Here is a 21,849-nt window from a genome sequence, read left to right as displayed (position 1 = left end):
CTGGAATGAGTAGGTGTGTCCCAAACTTCTGACTGATACTTGCTTAAGTAATGATTTGGCAATGACTGTTTTTTTGCTTAAAATATGGTGCTGTACAACGTGATGGTCGGGAGTACAGTACTAGGCTATTTAACTAAAGAATCTCTGTGTCATTTGGGCAAGGCACACGCGAGACCGGGGTTCAATTCCCCAATGGGGAGGAAGGAGTAGGCTGTCCTTGTAAATAAGAATTTGTTCTTAACTGACTTGCCTAGTTAAATAAAGGTTACACTAAGAGCATAACATTTCTGCATCATAATTTTCTAATTCTAGTCTAACCAATACCCAAACGGAGATTCAGTGAAAATAAAACTCATTAATTTATCAAGACCAGTCCCCATGCTTCTCTCATAGCAGCTCAAAATGGTGCTAAAATAGTTGTAGACTTTTGCTTCAAATCCTATTGCTTCTAACTTCAATGTGCTCTTTAAATAAATAAGACCTACAACACTTTTAACATCACATTACTCAACACTAGTGAGACTCATGTTGCCTACGGTAGGCCTACAGTATGTCAAAAAACATGATGTGACTCTCCGCCAATAATTATATATCAAGGATTCTAAATTAAAATCAAAAGCCACCTCATCGGTCTCCCGGTGGTGGCCGGCACGGGTATCGAACCTGCATCTGTAGCAACGCATTTTGCACTGTGGGAGCCCCCCATCAACTCTGGAGCCCGCATCCACAAAGTATCAAATAACGTAAAATGAGTGAGGAAAAAGGCCATTCTTGAACATGGGTGAGACATTGTTACTAATTTGTAAATAAAGCCAGTTTGTTATTTCCAATTATTTATTTCTGTTTTTAGAGGGAGAAAAACCAAAAACCTACAGTCATCTCATGGGTCTCCCAGTCGAGGCCGGCACAGGTATTGAACCAGCATCTGTAGCAACACAGCTTGCACTGCTATGCAGTGTCTTAGACCGTTCAGCCACTCAGGTGCTGTGCAATGTGACCGGTCGGGAGTGGCCTACAATACTACAGTAAGAGTAAAATAATAAAACCCTTAGTGTAACAACAGTTTTAGTAATATTGAAGTTGTGCACCATTATCAGTTTCTATTTCAGTTTATGTCGCCCATTTATGTCGCCCAGAGACACAGTAGGTCCCAAAAGCATAATCGGTGCTCTAACTCCCCCTTGCGCTGTTCTGGAGCAATGAAGTAGTGACGCAGTGTACCGTACTAAACCACAAATTACCTACCGTAGTAGACCATATAGCCCATCTATCTTATTTAGAAAGGACTGAAGACCGAAACAGATAATTTGGTTACATTTCAGCATATTCATTAGTGAAACCAATGTGCTGTTAACATACAGTATATAAATTAAAGCAAATGACCTAGTACACACACAAAAACTTTTCAAATGTTCGAATCAGAAGGCTATTGCACAGAAAAACTTGGACAAACTTGTGGATTGCAAATGCAGAACCGTTGAACAGCTACATAAAAACTAAAGCTATCACTCGCAGCCCACCTCTCCAAATGCATTGTGGAAAAGTTTGCACCGAATTCTACTAGATGAAGAGCCAAAATGAGTATTACATCCTGGTATTTTAACCATTCTCGATTTTTGAAATGTCGCATACTATTAAACATTCTATTTTCATATACTGAGAATGCGTTATGCGTGATTGCATTCATTCCCACTATTCGTTGATTTCAGTAGCTCATATCTAATTAATCAGCTGTTGTCAAAGCCGACATGAGTATGACGTCCGGCGTTTTAAAGTATATTCGATTTTCAAATGTCCCGTACTATTAAACATTTTTTTTTTGCATACTCAAACGGCCTACTATTTAGGACTCTACTATGGGTATTCGGACACGGACAGTGTATGCTCTGGCTGTGTCTGGACAGAGCATACACAGAGGAATTCTGAACCCCAGCCAAATAAGGATGTTTATTTAATCTAAATCAGCTCAAAGGCAGTTTTATCATTTGGAAGAAGTGATAAAATCTCTACTACAATACAGTCAGGGCCGGCTCTAGCCTTTTGGGGGCCCTTAGCGAAAATTGGTTGGTGGGGTCCCCCAACAAGTGGGCAAAATAAATGTCCCCCCGCTCTTGAACTTGGAGAGAAAAATATACATTTTAAAGGTCATTTCCTGCAATTCTACACATTTTGCCAGAGGTGTGGACTCAAGTCACATCACTTAGAATCAAGACTGACTCAGTCACAAATTTGATGACATGATATAAAATAAAATGACTTGACTTGGAGCCTCAAGACTCGGAACTTGACTTTGACTTGAGACTGACTTCAAATGATCTGGCCAGGTTTTGTAACATTTTGTCTCTCATTTTGTGGCTCAGTGTTCTGTGGATGACTCCACGAAGCCAGAGACCATATCACACTTGCAAAAAAACAGATTGGTTAGTGAAACGCACACTCGGCAATGTTCCCTCTAAACTGCATGCGGGACCGCGCACCTCCTCCAGGACTGCCACGCAGGCCGCGCAAAGACGCAAGATATTGAACTTCACCAAGTTCGCCCCATTAGTTCCCACTATATAGATTAACGTTTTTCCTGTGATCGAATCAACGTTAAATCAGCCCCTTTTCAATGCAACAAACCAAAACAAATCTAACTTTGCTAAATTTAGTCTGTGATTTTGTTGTAGTCAGAGCGCAACAGAGTAGAATTCTATTGGCGGTGGTAACTCGCCAGTGAATGTGCTATTCAGTTCTGATCAGACTACATATCCACATTTTGTTGATATTCTTTGCTAGTTAGTGAGTTATTAGCCCAGTTATTGATAAGTATAGGTCAGCATTGTGTATTTACTACTTCCTACAAGAGCAGAAAAAGGTGTAGGCTAAATTTCAAGCTGTATTTGTAAAGGCAGCCAGGTAAAAGGCTTATGTCTTAATTAAAGGGGCAGTGATTTATTTTGAGACGGCTTGAATATGCAAATAAGGCATTAGGCAGAGGGGTTGCCTACATTGTCTAATTCTCTGTATGGTAACAATGATTACTTTTATTTTGAAAAAGTGGTTTCGTGCATCATACAATACAATTGTAAAACAACAGTCATCTATTTGGCCCATGGTGTTATAGACAAAGTAAAAAATCATTAATTCATGTCAAGCCCATAATGTTAAATGTAGTCCTGCATTGAACACTGCATGTAGGCTATATCATATAAATCAAAATCTATTTCCATGTGAAAATGTTATGGGATTTGCTCCATTGGTGTGGTTGTTAGGCCTACATTAATGCATCACTGTTTATGGCTGTAATGACAGGCTACATTTTCTCAGCGCAGGTGCACGCATGCATGTGCTTTGGGGGTCACAAGCTTTGAACCACTTATTTTTTTGGGGTCGTGGGTCAAAAGGTTTGAGAACCACTGAGTTAGCAAACAGATTGGTGATTTGCTGTACACCTATAGGATCGGGTGCAATGTGCAAATGTAAAAATGTAGGGAGAGTGGATTGCCATAAATAAATATGTAGCTCCAAAACATGTTGGTGATCAAGAATATTACTTGTTTACTTTGCAAGGTCACCAGCAATGGGGCATCAAGCAACAATTACTAGCATATGCCTTCTGGTCTTTTGTTATGTCAAAATTGCTTGAACTTGATACTTTACTTATGAAGCTTGCATTTGAAGTTTGTTGAAATGTATTATTACATAATCAAAATGTGTTGTAGACAAAATAATGAAAAGGGATGTCTGGTACCCTCAATAAATAGACAAAGATTTGTACGCTCTTAGCACCTTTTTTTCCTATCTAGAACCTAAAATGGTTATTCGGCTGTCCCCTTAGGAGAACCCTTTTTTGGTTTCCGGTAGAACCCTTTTGGGTTCCAGGTAAAACCCTTCCCACAGAGGGTTCTACCTGGAACCCACAAGGGTTCTACCTGGAAGCCAAAAGGGTTTTCCTATGGGGGGAGCCGAAGAACCCTTTTGGAACACTTTTTTCTAAGAGTGTAGTTGAACAAGTCATTGCATGTGTGCGTGGGGGGGGCTCGTAAGCTTTGAACCACTCCTTTTTGGGGGTCGCTGGTCAATACGTTTCTGAGTGACAGAGTGAGAGGCTTTGCATAGGTGCTTTGTTGTTTTTTGTCAGACTGGGAAAAAAAATCCCGGAATGTAAAAGAACATTATTAACTGGTTCCCATGCTTTTAAACCTTTGTTTCAGGTTCTGATTCTGTTCCTCTAAAATGTTTGTTATTTTACGGTTTTCAGTTCTGTTCCCTGAACCAGTTCCTACCCCTGCTTGTGGCCAGAATAATAGTGACTTGGTCCCACCTCTGCATTTCGCCATGGGGCAAAAAGAAAATGCACTTTTAAAACAAGTTTTCTTCAGTTCTACACATTTTGCATGCCCCTGTGGTGAGGGGGAGAAGACAGATGTTGAGGTCCAGGAAGTGTACCCATCAATATGTGCTTTGATTTGTTGATACAACTCAACTGACATTACAAAAAATACATTCCATTGAATGAGACCCATCACTTAACATAATTTGAATGAACATTCTACATTAAATTATTGTACAAGCAGGCAGCCATAGATGCGGTAAAGGTCAATCGAACTCGACCAAAACAAGGGAATTGCCATAGAAATACGTGGAGGAAAGGGCCATGGGGGAAAGATCCTGAGTCTCCTCATTGCCCCCCAGCAAAATGTGTATGTGTTTTTCAGACTATGTTGAGATAAAAATCGGAGTATGATGCATGTATGGAGGTGAACCCCAACACATGTTCATGTCATTGTTACCAATCAACTGCTTTACAGTTAAAAATGACTTTGACTAACACCACCGATTTGTGTATGCTAGCTAAGCTAACCAGTTTATATGAACGAGAGTTAGCATTTAGCAGTCACTTCTTCTTAACCTGAAAAGGAACAACTTCTGCAGGTTATGCATCGAGAACAGCTAAATATATCCAAATCGGACCTAAGTGACCACGTTGTGGGCATCTTACAATACATAAATCATGACGGATTTGACGAATATCCACTTTGTTAGATTAGATTTGTTGAATGTGTGCCAATCTGGCCAATGGAATGTATGCGTTCAATTTACTGCGTCTATTGCAAGTGTACCCATGAGTTTACCAGTCAAATTGCCAGTGTTAGAGGTTCCAAGCCCATTATATCAATCGTTTGCTACAACACCTTGCTTGTTTTAGCAAGGGGCAACAAAGTTTAATCACGTTAAGAGTCCACGTTATCGCAGAAACTGACTCAACCGCACGAATGCCGTCCCGTATTCAGGCAGCTGTTTTTGTTTTAAGAGGAATGCATTGAAAAGACAGATTGTGGTGTAGTTTGGGAACCATTCTAATGACCAGTTTGTGCATTTAAGGGTTGGGGATTGACTGCTGAAAAATACATTGAGGCAATGTAATAAAACATTGATCAGTCTTTCTAATGGGGAATAATTCCATCAGAGATGTCCTCCCACATCAGGATGTACTACTCCTGTTCTCTCCTGGGTTAGCTCCATTCAGCCCATGTCAAGACGGGGCTCTTCACCATTACTTTTAGTGCTTAACGAACATGTCTTTCTCCATGATGGCTCTTTATCCCTCCCAGGGATGTTAAAGGAATTAGAAATCATAACAATTTTACGGATTTATCTTAGAGATGATGACAGGTTGGCTTCCAGAATGTGCGCCATTGGGCAGGCAAGCCTCTGGTATTCTGCAGATGTGAGGAGTGGACTGTTTGAAAACTTGTTTCCCACTTCCATGGGTGCTTCACTGTGCGGAGGAGGCAGTGTGCAGAATTTATTGACATACACTGTTTCTTCTGGAGAACAAAATAACCGCCATAATATATTCGTCTCTACCTCTTTCGTTTTCTTTGAGGGTTGTTGACATAGTATTCTAGTGTGTGTTTATTAAATATTTTACCTACTGGGTGCACTATGTATACTTATTAGCCAAGATAGTTCTTTGGCTAGATCTTTGGGTAAAAAAAAATCTCCTATGCCCAAGTAAAATGTTTGTTATGTAGACCATCAGGAATTCTCAGTTGTAGTATTGAGAGCCCTCCTCTAAGGATACTGTTTAGAATGTGTATATATAGGACATTATAAACTGGGTGGATTGAGACCTGAATGATGAATGGCTGACAGCCGTGGTATATCAGACCATATACCACGGGTATGACAAAACATGTATTTTTACTGCTCTAATTACGTTGGTAACTAGTTTATAATAGCAATAAGGTACCTTGGGGGTTTGTGAAAAATGTCCAATATACTACGGCTAAGGGTCCAGGCACACCACCTCGGGCCTTATTGCTTAATTATAGTCTATACAAAACAACTTGGGAGAGAAGCACCTCTTTGCTATTTTTCATATTTGGACAATGCAAAATATGTGTCCCCAGTTTTGTTATATTGTTTTGTATTTTCCTGCCACTTCTGCCTCTTATAGCGTGTGACAGACTAATCCTGGAGACTGTTGCATTTCTCTCTAACCAAGCACATTTAGTCCATTACTGTTATCTCTTTACCTCATTTTCTACATCATTCTGGCAATTTATGAAATGTTGTCATGCATACTGAATTGTGCATGTAAACGGTTTGCATTTATGTGCTTTATATCTCATGCATTGAGTTTAGTATCCATTGCCAGTGCATTCTCACCATGGAGGCCTAGAATTCCCCCAGCTCTGATGAGACCTTTTCATCTGCCTTTGAGGGAATAATGGAGAGAGGAAGGCAGGCAGGCAGCCTGATGGTCTACATGTGTGTTTGCTGCTGTGCATTCAGCAGTCTCTAAGCTCATTACAGTAATCAGGTTAAATAGAGGGGTTCAGGGGAGCACTTGGCCTCAGGCATTCTTCCTGCAGCCTGTGTGCCTGACCCTGTGATGAGGGGAGTTCCTATCTCTGACCCAGTAGAGAATCCTGTCCTGCTACGGCCCTGTCCAACTTATAATGATCACCTCTAACAGCCTTTGTGCGTGAAGCATGCACACTGTGGCATTCAACTGCACCCACGCTGTCATAATGATTGCCTTGTAATTGTAAGGCCCCTCGGAATCAGACATTCCTCCGCAAGTGTGTGATTGTTTTCTAACACTACCCACTCACAGTGACACATTTAGTAAATACCCAATATTATCCTCTGTAAGTCAATTAAGAACAAATTCTTATTAACAATGACCACCTGGCCAATGAAAACTGGAATGTACGGTGCATTAAAATAATATAACAAAAAAACGTTGAAATAACAGGATAAGACAGACATCACAACACAGAAGGATGGGGAAATATGACAAACATAAATGTCAGTAGAGAACAGTTACAGCACAAGGAGAACAGATATCACAGCAGGACAGAAACATATGGCAATGACTCAACATTTAGTGAAAACGTTTATCTTGCACAGATAAAACCATTGATCATTTCACAGCTAAGCTTTTAGCGTACCTAGTGATGTTACCTTTTGAGCTGTTGGGAAATCTTAATGTAATATGTGTATTTATGTTTATTTTGTTTTTGTCACAGTATACCGTAATTTCCAGACTATTAAGCACACCTGAATATAAGCTGCACCCACTGAATTAAAACATTTTTTAAATTTTGAACATAAATAAGCCGCACATGTCTATAAGCCGCAGGTGCCTACCGGTACATTGAAAGAAATGAACTTTACACAGGCTTTAACGAAACACGGCTTGTAACAAAAATAAATAGGCTTTAACGAAACACGGCTTGTAACAAAATTAAATAGGCTTTAACGAAACACGGCTTGTAACAAAAAAGAAAAAATTAGCAGTAAGCTTTAGTTGTCTTTTTGCACTGAGTCAATTCCTCACGCTGCTGTTTCCAACGTCTTATCATCGACTCATTAAGACCAAGCTCCCGTGCAGCAGCTCTATTTCCTTTTCCAACAGCCAGATCAATCGCCTTCAACTTGAAAGCTGCATCATATGCATTTCTCCGTGTCTTTGCCATGATGAGGGTGACAAAATGACTACCGTAATCAGAATGATGGGAAGTTTGAGAGCGCTCAATTTAATCTAAACAGTAAACCAAAAAGTTGTTTGACCTTAACCCATTCGGCAATTTCATTGGTCTAATGAAAGCTTCATGTCGCCAAAAAACTCAGCACGTCACAGAATGTGTTTTTTTGGAAGAAAAAAAATTAAAAGTGGGAAAAATCCATATATACTGCTCAAAAAAATAAAGGGAACACTTAAACAACACAATGTAACTCCAAGTCAATCACACTTCTGTGAAATCAAACTGTCCACTTAGGAAGCAACACTGATTGACAATACATTTCACATGCTGTTGTGCAAATGGAATAGACAACAGGTGGAAATTATAGGCAATAAGCAAGACACCCCCAATAAAGGAGTGGTTCTGCAGGGGGTGACCACAGACCACTTCTCAGTTCCTATGCTTCCTGGCTGATGTTTTGGTCACTTTTGAATGCTGGCGGTGCTTTCACTCTAGTGGTAGCATGAGACGGTGTCTACAACCCACACAAGTGGCTCAGGTAGTGCAGCTCATCCAGGATGGCACATCAATGCGAGCTGTGGCAAGAAGGTTTGCTGTGTCTGTCAGCGTAGTGTCCAGAGCATGGAGGCGCTACCAGGAGACAGGCCAGTACATCAGGAGACATGGAGGAGGCTGTAGGAGGGCAACAACCCAGCAGCAGGACCGCTACCTCCGCCTTTGTGCAAGGAGGAGCAGGAGGAGCACTGCCAGAGCCCTGCAAAATGACCTCCAGCAGGCCACAAATGTGCATGTGTCTGCTCAAACGGTCAGAAACAGACTCCACGAGGGTGGTATGAGGGTCCGACGTCCACAGGTGGGGGTTGTGCTTACAGCCCAACACCGTGCAGGACGTTTGGCATTTGCCCGAGAACACCAAGATTGGCAAATTCGCCACTGGCGCCCTGTGCTCTTCACAGATGAAAGCAGGTTCACACTGAGCACGTGACAGAGTCTGGAGACGCCGTGGAGAACGTTCTGCTGCCTGCAACATCCTCCAGCATGACCGGTTTGGCGGTGGGTCAGTCATGGTGTGGGGTGGCATTTCTTTGGGGGGCCGCACAGCCCTCCATGTGCTCACCAGCGGTAGCCTGACTGTCATTAGGTACCGAGATGAGATCCTCAGACCCCTTGTGAGACCATATGCTGGTGCGGTTGGCCCTGAGTTCCTCCTAATGCAAGACAAGGCTAGACCTCATGTGGCTGGAGTGTCAGCAGTTCCTGCAAGAGGAAGGCATTGATGCTATGGACTGGCCTGCCCGTTCTCCAGACCTGAATCCAATTGAGCACATCTGGGACATCATGTCTCGCTCCATCCACCAACGCCACGTTGCACCACAGACTGTCCAGGAGTTGGCGGATGCTTTAGTCCAGGTCTGGGAGGAGATCCCTCAGGAGACCATCCGCCACCTCATCAGGAGCATGCCCAGGCGTTGTAGGGAGGTCATACAGGCACGTGGAGGCCACACACACTACTGAGCCTCATTTTGACTTGTTTTAAGGACATTACATCAAAGTTGGATCAGCCTGTAGTGTGGTTTTCCACTTTAATTTTGAGTGTGACTCCAAATCCAGACCTCCATGGGTTGATAAATTGGATTTCCATTGATTATTTTTTTGTGATTTTGTTGTCAGCACATTCAACTATGTAAAGAAAAAAGTATTTAATAAGATTATTTCTTTCATTCAGATCTAGGATGTGTTGTTTAAGTGTTCCCTTTATTTTTTTGAGCAGTGTATTTGCCGTGTCATTGTTTAAGCTGCGAGGTTCAAAGCGTGGGAAAAAAGTTGCGGCTTATAGTCCGGAATTTATGGTACACTACCGGTCAAAAGATTACAACACCTATTCATTCAAGGGTTTTTCTTTATTTGTACAATTTTCTACATTGTAGAATAATAGTGAAGACATCAAAACTATAAAATAAGACATATGGAAACATGTAGTAACCAAAAAAGTGTTAAACAAATTCTTCAAATAGCCACCCTTTGCCTTGATGACGGCTTTGCACACTCTTGGCATTCTCTCAACCAGCTTCATCTGGAATGCTTTTCCAACAGTATTGAAGGAGTTCCCACATGCTGTGCACTTGTTGGCTGCTTTTCCTTCACTTTGTGGTCCAACTCATCCCAAACCATCTCAATTTGGTTGGGGTCGGGGGATTGAGAGGCCAGGTCATCTGATGCAGCACTCCATCACTCTTCTTCTTGGTAAAATAGCCCTTACACAGCCTGGAGGTGTGTTGGGTCATTGTCCTGTTGAAAAATAAATGATAATCCCACTAAGGCCAAACCAGATGGGATGGCATATCGCTGCAGAATGCTGTGGTAGCCATGCTGGTTAAGTGTGTCTTGAATTCGAAATAAATCACAGACAGTGTCACCAGCAAAGCACCCCCACACCATAACACCTCCTCCATGCTTCATGGTGGGAACCACACATGCGGTGATCCTCCGTTCACCTACTCTGCTTCTCACAAAGACACGGTGGTTGGAACCAAAAATCTCCAATTTGGACTCATCAGACCAAAGGACAGATTTCCACCAGTCTAATGTCTATTGCTTGTGTTTCCTGGCCCAAGCAGTCTCTTCTTATTATTGTTGTCCTTTAGTAGTGGTTTCTTTGCACAGTCTTCTCTGAACAGTTGATGTTGAGATGTGTCTGTTACTTGAACTCTTAAGCATTTATTTGGGCTGAAATATCTGAGGCTGGTAACTCTAACGAACTTATCCTCTGCAGCAGAGGTAGCTCTGGGTCATGAGAGCCAGTTTCATCATAGGGCTTGATGTTTTTTGCGACTGCCCTTGAAGAAATGTTCTTGAAATTTTCCGTATTGCCTGACCTTCATGTCTTAATGTAATGACGGACTGTCATTTCGCTTTGCTTATTTGAGTTGTTCTTGCCATAATATGGACTTGGTTTTTTACCAAATAGGGCTATATTCTATATTAACCCCCCCCCCCCCCCCACACACACACACACACACACACACACACCTTGTCACAACACAACTGATTGGCACAAACACATTAAGATGGAAATAAATTCCACAAATTAACTTTGAAGAAGGCACACCTGTTAATTGAAATGCATTCCAGGTGACTACCTTATGAACCTGATTGAGAGAATCCCAAGAGTGTGCAAAGCTGATTCTTCAAATATATTTTATATTTGAATAATCGCAAATATAAAATATATTTTCATTTGTTTAACAATTTTTTTGCTTACTACATGATTCCAAATGTGTTATTTCATAGTGAAGACATCAAAACTATCATTCTACAATGTAGAAAATAGTAAAAATAAAGAAAAACCCTTGAATGAGTAGGTGTTCTAGAACTTTTGACCGGTAGTGTGTATATAGTAATTACATTTCCATTTTATGTTACTGTGTCATCTAAGAGTGCACTGAAGATAAACCACGCACTGCTTTTCTTTATCATTAAGTGTATGTTTTGAGACAATTATGGCTCTTATGGAATGGTTATGGGTTGTCTTTTAGTAGGAGAATATGCTCTTCTGAGAAGTGGTGATTCAGCAACAATACATTGTCAGCCGTGCATATTTCCTTCCTGTAGCTTACTGAGTCTTTGTTTCTTTCCAGCTGTAAAAACCTGCTGAAATCCTTGGCCATTTTATGATTCAGCAATAAGGTAAGGCTTTGGTATTTTCTCTCTTATCAAGGGAAATCGGCAGTTGGGGTCTTCCTGGGGCATACATCTATACACATACAGACAACCCTGAGGCTATGGCTGAGGACAGGAACAAGTACAAGAAGTCCCGCTTCGACCCCTGCAGAGTCATCAAACGGGCAAAAGGACAATATAGGAATAAGGTGAAATGATATTACATAGGCTCCGACACCTGTCGCATGTGGCAGGGGCTACTGTCAAATACGGATTACAAAGGAAGATACAGCCTCTCCTTGTTTGTCTGTATTCCCCACATCCCTAAAGCTGACCACCATCATTCCTGTTCCCAAGAGCTGAGGCTTCATGCCAAAAAGACTACAACCCTGTTGCACTCACATCTGTAATCATGAAGTGCTTTGAAAGGATGGCTATGGCACACATCAACTCCACCATCCTAAATACCCGAGACCCACTCAAATTTGCATACCGCCCCAACAGATCTATAGACAATGCAACCTCAATTGCACTCAATTGTCCTCTCCTGTAGATTTTATTTTACCTTTATTTAACTAGGCAAGTCAGTTAAGAACAAATTCTTATTTTCAATGACGGCCTAGGAACAGTGGGTTAACTGCCTGTTCAGGGGCAGAACGACAGATTTGTACCTTGTCAGCTCGGGGATTTGAACTTGCAACCTTTCGGTTACTAGTCCAATGCTCTAACCACATAAGATGAATACCTTAGTTGCTGTTCATTTACAGCTCATCATTGTACACCATTGTCCCATCCCAAGCTCATCACCAAACTTAGGACCCTGGGACTGAACACTTTTGCAACTGGATCTTGGACTTCCTGACGGGCCGACCCTAGGTGATGAGGGTAGGCAACATCGCCTCCGCCACGCTGATCCTCAACACGGGGATCCCACAGGGGTGTATGCTTAGTACCCTCCTGTACTCCCTGTTCACCCACAACTGCGTGGTCACGCGTGACTCTAACACCATCATCAAGTTTGCTGATGACATGACGGTGGTCGGCGATGATTAGACAGCCTACAGGGAGGAGGTCAGTGACCTGGCAGTGCGGTGCTGGGACAACAACTTCTCCCTCAACGTCAGTAATACCAAGGGGCTGATCGTGGACTACAGGAAAGGGGGGGAGGTCGCAGCTTCAAGTTCCTCTGTGTCCAAATCACTAAGGACTTAAAATGTTCCACGCACAGTCGTAAAGAAGGAGTGACAGTGCCTATTCCCCCTCAGGAGGTTGAGAAGGTTTGGCATGGGTCCTCAAATCCTCAAAACCTTCGACAGCTTCACCATTGACAGCATCTTGACTGGCTGCATCACGGCTTGGTATGGCAACAGCACCGCCCTCGATCACATGGCCCTACAGAGGGTGGTGCGGACAGCCCAGTACATCACTGGGGCCTAGCTCCCTGCCATACAGGACTTCTATATCAGGCGGTGTGAAAGAAAGGCCCGGAAATCGTTAGACTCCAGCCACCCAGGGCATAGACTGTTCTCTCTGCTTCTGCATGGCAAGCGACACCAGTGCATCAAGTCTGACACCAACAGGCTCCTCAACAGCTTCTATCCCCAAGCCATACGACTGCTAAATAGCTAACAAAATGGATACACTGTCTCTATGCACACTCACAGGACTCTCTACACAATCACGCACACACACACTCGCACTCGCTTCATTTACTCACTCATAACATGCACACGCATACCTACTCCCATACAGTCATCATATACAGTGCGTTGCTGCTACTCTGTTTATCATATGTTGATGCCTAGTCACCTTACCCCTATACGTCTATACCTTACCTTTTTCACTCCAGTTTCCCTGCACATCGCAAATATGGTATTGGAACTGACCCTGTATATAGCTTGCTTATTTCTCGTGTTCTTCTTATTTATAAATATTTTTTCAGTGTTTTTTTCTATCTTATGTTGTTTTTAGTATTACATTGGTTTTGGGTGAATTGCGATTTGGGTGAACTGTTGGAATCATGGAAATAGAATGATTATTCTAATTCTATAGTTAGAATATAATAGTGGGCACTTTGAATACGGTGTTGTTTGACATGACAACAAAGGAAAATGCCAGAGAGGAGTTAGGGTAGAAACCGAGGTGTTTTCTAGGGGATCCTATAATCTTTGGCTACATTTGAATGTTTTCAGCTTACCTAGTTCATGCTAACATATTCATGCTTCGTGTATTCCTCTTTGATTTAGAAGATACTGTTGCACAAACATGCTGATTTTAGGTCTACACCATCACTGGTGTTATCAGGCTGCATAGCTAATTGTGTTTGTTCTGACTAGCCAGCTAACTAGCAATCAGCATTAGCGGCTAACACGATTTAGGCCAAACTTGCTAAGAAAAGACAAGCTAGATGTTTGCAGATGTAAGAAACACAAACTAATAGTGTAATTATAGAACGCTAGTGGATTTATATTAAGAAGCAAAGTGAAAACAGCATTGTTGTCATCAACATTGTTGCCTGTGGTGCATTGACCATGCAGACTGAACGCAAGTGTCTCGTGGTCAAGGAACAACAAATGCACTCCTTGAATGATAGGGGGCGAAGTAAACTATAAAAATGGACGTTACACATGGCGTATCACATTTAACAAACCAAACATTCAAATACCGTTATAGAAGGTAAAGTAAAAAAACAAACCAGTCCACGCATCAATACCGGTATATCTTTAAAAAAATACAGTATACCACCCAGCCCTAGTTGAGCGTGAGAAACCCAGAAATGTTGAGGTTCTTTACACAAACCGGTGCACCTGGCACCTACTACCAACCCCGTTCAAAGGCACTTAAATCTTTTATCTTACCGATTCACCTTCTGAATAGCACACATACATAATCCATGTCTCAATTGTCTCAAGCCTTACAAATTATTATTTAACCTGTCTCCTCCCCTTCATCTACACTGATTCAAGTGGATTTAACACGGGACATCAATAAGGGATCATAGCTTTCACCTGGATTCACCTGGTCAGTCTTTGTCATGGAAAGAGTACGTGTTCTTAATGTTTTGTACACGCTCTATAAATAAATAAAAAATTGCAGTGATTTGCATATAGGGGAAACACTGACCATTGACTCATGTCAAGAATTATATTAAGTGGCTTTTGTTAGTCTTTGCTTGGGCCTGTGCTGTGAGTGAATGTCTGACTGCACAGCAAAGGCCTTTAAGGGTTTTCTCACTGCACGGCGCTGACAGAAGCCACCTGACCTGGGAATTGCCCCACAATGTTGTTGCTATGGCAACCTTCAGATGTGAAGCATGAAATAGTGTGCCTGCGAGTCCTTAACTAAGCATGGCAGCATCCTTCATGTGCTTGAATCCCTAATTGCTGGACAGAGGAGGCAGACTCAATGCTGCAGGACTGTTTTGAGAATATTGATTGGAAAATGTTCAAAGATTCATCTCACCAAGACTCATCCATCAAACATTGAGGAATATCACAGGCTTCATTACGAAATGTGTTGATGATGTTGTACCCACAATAACAATCTGGACATACCCCAACCAAAAACCCTAAATGAAATTCGTACCATGATGAGAGCCCATACTGCAGCATTCAGTGTCAGCAGAATGACGACTCGGTGGCTCAAGGCAAGCAGGTGCGAGCGCCGCAAATCCATTAGGGGCGCAAAAAGACAATGCAAACTCAAACTTTAATCGATATTTGACAACTCAGACTCGCGACATGTGGGAAGGACTACAGGCTATCACTGACTACAAAGGCAAATCCAGCTGTGTGGTTCCCACCGTAGCCTCCCTCCAAGGAACTTAACACATTTTATGCTCGCTTTAAGGCAGCAAATACAGAGCCATTCAGGAAGGCTCTCACCGTTCCAGATGACCAGGTGCTTTCGCTCTCCGAGGCTAACATGAGGAAAACCCTCGAGTGAATACTCACTAAGCCCAGGCCCAGATGGCATCCCTGGCCACGTCTTCAGAGTGTGCGCTGACCAGCTGGCGGGCGCCTTCTCATACATCTTCAACCTTTCCCTGTCCCAAGCTGTAGTCCCCACTTTCTTCATCCTCCCAGTGCCCAAGAAAACCAAGGTGACATGCCCAAATGACTATCTTCCCATTGCACTCACCCCTGTCATCATGAAGTGCTTTGAGAGGCTGGTCATGGCCCATATCAATGCCAGTATGCCAGGGACACTGGACCCACCGAAATGTTCCTACCGCTCCAACAGATCCACAGAAGATGCCAAGCAGCCAACAAGTGCTCAGAATAACTCTTTCAAGACTGTTGGAAAAGCATTCCAGGTGAAGCTGGTTGAGAGAATGCCAAGAGTGTGCAAAGCTGTCATCAAGGCAAAAGGTGGCTCTTTTGGAAAAATCTCAAATATATTTTGATTTGTTAAACACTTGTTTTGGTTTGCACATGATTCCATGTGTGTTATTTCATAGTTTTGATCTCTTCACTATTATTCTACAATGTAGAAAATTGTAAAAATAAAAACCCTTGAATGAGTCTGTGTCCAAACTTTTGACTGGTACTGTATATTCTACTGAGCCACTTTTACTTTATTTTCATATTCTTAACTTGAATTTTTTATTGTTGTTGCATTGTCGAGAAGGAGCCTCGTAAGCATTTCTTTGGATGGTGTATACCATGTGTATCCTCTACATACGACTAATAAAACTTGAAACTAATCCTGTAGCTCGATCCTCTCATAGCGCCTTAGTGGGTCCATCAGTCCAGCCACCAGCCCTGTCCTGTCCTGGAGGGGCTCATTGTACTCTCCCCTATAGCACTGTCTGTAGGGAACCTACAGACCCATGTACATCCACATAATCACCACACGTTAGCTCTCCTCAGATGACCCTTCAGATCTAAAGCAGGTGTTGCACAATGACTGTGGGAGTCTAATCATGGTGATCAGATGTTTGAGGTGGATTTCTGCTGGATGTTTGTTTTTCTTAATCAGAAACAGGGCTAGTCCTAGGGTCTGGTCGCAGGGCATAAATGCAGTTGAGAGGAGAAGTGCTTAAAAGGGAGTTCTGATCTGATGACTAGATGACTCTCAAAATGTGTGAATTGCAGTTCACAACAGTATCCAATTCTGTGACGGAGCTGTATGCCAAGGAGTAAACACAATCAAGTAGATTACCTTTCCTCTCTGCTACATTGTGGAGGCTGATATTTTTAGGGAGTTTCTCTCTTCCTTTCATAAAGTATGTTTGGAAATGTGGCCAGCACAGGTCATTGGTGCTCTGGTAGGTGGGCTTGAATCAGGGAAAGCGTGGATGCTGGCAGTGGAGTTAATGGTTCTCAGATGTCCGCCTGTGACACACCCAGACCCCATCTGAGACTAATGATAAGAAAGAGAGGTGAAATCATATGGGTGAAATGCTCAATAATTGGGAGAAGGCTACAGCTCTTCCTCATTCACTCAGTTTCTGCCATATTGTGTTCTTGATGTTTTGCTAAAACAAGTGTGAAGTCAGATGTTGATGAACATGGTTGGTGCTAGTTTTCACTGAATACGAAACATTCACGTTACATAAAACAAGTCCTTATTTCAAATGAGAGTATTGGCAATACCGAGCTGTCATGGTAGGAATGGGAATACATGTCTTTCGATATTTTGTGTGTCCTCTCAAGGGATTGTATATGGAATATTGGAGAAAAATAAATCAGCCAAGTGTGTCTTTGCGTAGCTATCTTCAGAAACGGCTTCCAATTTGTCAGCAGGCCTCCAGCACACGGTACCCTTTAGGAGAACTTTCTGAAGTGGATAATATTTGTAGCAGGAGAAGCTTTGTTTACAGCTTTCCCAGACAATTTAAACATTTGATTCTCCTTTGCTTTCAGACCATGCTGCTGAGAGGAAAACAAAGCTGCTAGAAGTGGCATAGAGATACTGTGTGTTTGTTGACCAATCATTAATCATTTGGAGAGGGAACATACAGTAAATAGCTGTCTTCCTAATTGCGTAAGTCTTGCCTGAGTGAGTCTTGCCTGAGTACTTTATCTGCTGGCCGGCTGGCTGTCTTGTTTTGTTTGGTTACCTAGCCTCCAACTATGTGTAAGAAAGTTTTACTTTGTTTTCAGACCAAGTGAGTCCTGTGAGAAGATAATTACACCACAGCAGTAATCGTCTGTAGCAAGGCTGGAATGCATGTACAAGCAGTAGTAGTGTCTAGATAAAAGGACAGGTCATACCAGCTAAACACCAGCTGAACAGGGATCCTCTCAAAGCAGTGGTTGTTACTGTTACCTTTTCACTTCTTCAGTTTGTTCAAAGTACAGAAATAACAGAAGGTCTCAGGTTAATACAATGTATAAACGTAACAGTTTTATAATGCACTCCTACACCAAGCACCCTCACTGACGCATTAAAACGAATATGGCAGTTTTACTGATGGGTGTTTTAAATTTTTCAGGCACACTTTGTGAAACTGGATCAGTCATCCTTCTCAATCTGTTTTCCTGCCTCTGCTTTCCTCTATTGTTTTATAGCAAGTTGGCTCATACTGAACGTACACAGTTAAGTGCTCATTTGAGTGCTTTTACAATGAATATAGCTCTTTATAGTGACATTGTTTATCTGACATTTGAAAGCAGACTTTGGTTCAAATGTTAAAAGCACAGCAGTGAATATTTTTATAAGGATGACCTTGCAGGCAGTGGCAGCTCTGAACCTGTGGTAACTGAAGTGGCCCAGCCTGCTCCTGCTGCCCATCCATATAAGTCCAGGAAAAGGTGGGCAATGCAAAGTCAGTGATGTGGAAACAATGGGCCAACAACATGCCCTCCCCCTGAACTTCTGCCTTCAGAGACTAAGGTTTGACTCAGTTATGATGGTTTTTAGGATTAATAAAACATTCACAAGGACATTGTCTTTGAGTGTTCCAAATACAATTAGTCAAAAACAGGCATGTAGATAAGAAAGGGAAATAATAATCCACAACAGTTTTTTAAATTTTATTTCACCTTTATTTAACCATGTAGGCCAGTTGAGAACAAGTTCTCAATTACAACTGCGGCCTGGCCAAGATAAAGCAAAGCAGTGGGACAAAAACAATGACAGAGTTACACATGGGATAAACAAACGTACAGTCAATAACACAATAGAATGAATCTGTATACAGTGTGTGCAAATGAAGTAAGGAGGTAAGGCAACAAATAGGCCAATAGTGGCGAAGTAATTACAATTTAGCAATTTATACTGGAGTGATAAATGTGCAGATGAGGATGTGCAGGTAGAAATACTGGTGTGCAAAAGAGCAGAAAAACAAATATGGGGATGAGGTAGGTAGTTGGTTGGATGGGCCATTTACAGATGGGCTGTGTACAGCTGCAGCGATCGATAAGCTGCTCTGACAGCTGACGCTTAAAGTTAGATAGGGAGATATAAGTTTCCAACTTCAGTGATTTTGCTATGGTGACCAGTGAGCTGAGATAAGGCAGAGCTATACCTAGCAAAGACTTATAGGTGACCTGGAGCCAGTGGGTTTGGCGACGAATATGTAGCGAGGACCAGCCATACAGGTCGCAGTGGTGTGTAGTATATGGGGCTTTGGTGACAAAACGGATGACACTGTAATAGACTGCATCCAATTTGCCGAGTAGGGTGTTGGAGGCTAATTTGTTAATCAAATTTATTTATAAAGCCCTTCTTACATCAGCTGATATCTCAAAGTGCTGTACAGAAACCCAGCCTAAAACCCAAACAGCAAGCAATGCAGGTGGTAGAAGCATGGTGGCTAGGAAAAACTCCCTAGAAAGGCCAAAGCCTAGGAAGAAACTTAGAGAGGAACCAGGCTATGAGGGGTGGCCAGTCCTCTTCTGGCAGTGCCGGGTGGAGATTATAACAGAACATGGCCAAGATGTTCAAATGTTCATAGATGACCAGCAGGGTCAAATAATAATAATCACAGTGGTTGTTGAGGGTGCAACAGGTCAGCACCTCAGGAGTAAATGTCAGTTGGCTTTTCATAGCCGATCATTCAGAGTACCTCTACCGCTCCTGCTGTCTCTATAGAGAGTTGAAAACAGCAGGTCTGGGACAGGTAGCACGTCCAGTGAACAGGTCAGGTTTCCATAGCCGCAGGCAGAACAGTTGAAATTGGAGCAGCAGCACAGCCAGGTGGACTGGGGACAGCAAGGAGTCATCATGCCAGGTAGTCCTGAGGCATGGTCATAGGGCTCAGGTCCTCTGAGAGAAAGAATTAGAGAGAGCATACTTAAATTCACACAGGACACCGGATAAGACAGGAGAAATACTCCAGATATAAGACTGACCCTAGCCCCCCGACACAAGCTACCGCAGCATAACATCGCCGAAGTCAAGGATCGGTAGGATAGTCAGTTTTATGAGGGTAAGTTTGGCAGCATGAGTGAAGGAGGCTTTGTTGCAAAATAAGAAGTTGTATGGCGTTGAAGCTCGTTCGGAGGTTTGTTAGCACAGTGTCCAAAGAAGGGCCAGATGTATACAGAATGGTGTCGTCTACGTAGAGGTGGATCAAAGAATCACCCGCAGCAAGAGCGACATCATTGATATATACAGAGAAAAGAGTCGGCCTAAGAATTGAACCCTGTGGCACCCCCACAGAGACTGCCAGAGGTCCAGACAACAGGCCCTCCAATTTGACACACTGAACTCTGAGAAGAAGTTAGTGAACCAGGCGAGGCAGTCATTAGAGAAACCAAGGCTATTGAGTCTGCCGATAAGAATACGGTGATTGACAAAGTCGAAAGCCTTGGCCAGGTCAATGAAGACGGCTACACAGTACTGTCTTTTATCGATGGCGGTTGTGATATCGTTTAGGACCTTGAGCGTGGCTGAGGTGCACCCGTGACCAGCTCGGAATCCAGATTGCATAGCAGAGAAGGTACGGAGGGATTCGAAATGGTCGGTGACCTGTTAGTTCACTTAGCTTTCGAAGACTTTAGAAAGGCAGGGCAGGATGGATATATTTTTCTGTCATATTGGATCATGTTGTCAGGCATGGTTTGTCTGACAGATGTTATTTCTATGTAAAATATTCTGTAACAAGTGTTGTTTTTGTGCTCAATGGTGGATCGCAGCCGCTTTCCAATCTTTGGGGATCTCAGGCGATACGAAAGAGAGGTTGAACAGACTAGTAATAGGGGTTGCAACAATGGCGGTGGATAATTTTAGGAAGAGAGGGTCCAGATTGTCTCGCCCAACTGATTTGTCAGGATCCAGATTTTGCAGCTCTCTCAGATCATCAGCTGTCTGGATTTGCGGGGGGGGGGGGGGGGGGGGTGCAGAGCTGTAGGCCGGGGTTGGGGTAGCCAGGTGGAAAGCATGGCCAGACATAGAGAAATGCTTATTGAAATTCTTGATTATCGTGGATTTATCAGTGGTGACAGTGTTTCCTAGTCTCAGTGCAGTGGGCAGCTGGGAGGAGGTGCTCTTATTCTCCATGGACTTAGTGCCCCAAAACTTGGAATAAGTGCTGCAGGATGCAAGTTTCTGTTTGAAAAAGCTAGCCTTTGCTTTCCTAACTGACTGTGTGTATTGGTTCCTGACTTCCCTGAAAAGTTGCATATCGCAGGGACTATTCGATGCTAGTGCAGTACGCCACAGGGTGTTTTTGTGCTGGTCAAGGGCAGTCAAGTCTGGAGTGAACCAAGGGCTATATCTGGCTACATTTTTTGAAAGGGGCATGCATATTTAAGATGGTGAGGAAAGCACTTTTAAAGAACAATCAGGCATCCTCTACTGACAGTATGAAGTCAGTATCCTTCCAGGATACCTGGGCCAGGTCGATTAGAAAGGCCTGCTCGCAGAAGTGTTTTAGGGAGCGTTTGACAGTGATGAGGGGTGGTCGTTTGACTGTGGACCCAAAACGGACGCAGGCAATGATCGCTGAGATCCTTTTTGAAAACAGTAGAGGTGTATTTAGAGGGCAAGCTGGTCATGATGATATCTATGAGGGTGCCCATGGTTACGGATTTGGGGTTGTACCTGGTAGGTCATTTGATCATTTGTGTGAGATTGAGGGCAGCTAGCATAGATTGTAGGTTGGCCCGGGGTGTTAAGCATATCCCAATTTAGGTCACCTAGCAGTACGAACTCTGACGATAGATGGGGGGGCAATCAATTCACATATGGTGTCCAAGGCACAGCTGGGAGCAGAGGGGGGTCTATAACAAGTGGCAACAGTGAGGGACTTATTTTT

The 21,849-nt window shown here is 42.8% G+C and overlaps 1 protein-coding gene across 2 annotated transcripts in view; it reads left to right on the top strand.

Moving 5' to 3' along the window:
- Positions 1 to 21,849, top strand: part of LOC106573504 (talin-2) — a 141,361-nt gene that overhangs the window by 24,709 nt on the left and 94,803 nt on the right. Inside the window, exon 2 of one of the 2 annotated variants that reach the window (XM_045697137.2) lies at positions 11,621 to 11,669. The exons of the other annotated variant lie outside the window; for it this stretch is intronic. The gene's annotated coding sequence lies outside the window, so the exon portion shown is untranslated. The remainder of the gene's footprint in view (positions 1 to 11,620; positions 11,670 to 21,849) is intronic. 2 annotated transcript variants of the gene reach the window in all.

Source organism: Salmo salar, chromosome 16, assembly GCF_965601325.2.
Source record: "Salmo salar chromosome 16, fSalSal1, whole genome shotgun sequence".
Classification (NCBI taxonomy): domain Eukaryota; kingdom Metazoa; phylum Chordata; class Actinopteri; order Salmoniformes; family Salmonidae; genus Salmo; species Salmo salar.
This window is presented reverse-complemented; position numbering and strand designations above follow the sequence as displayed.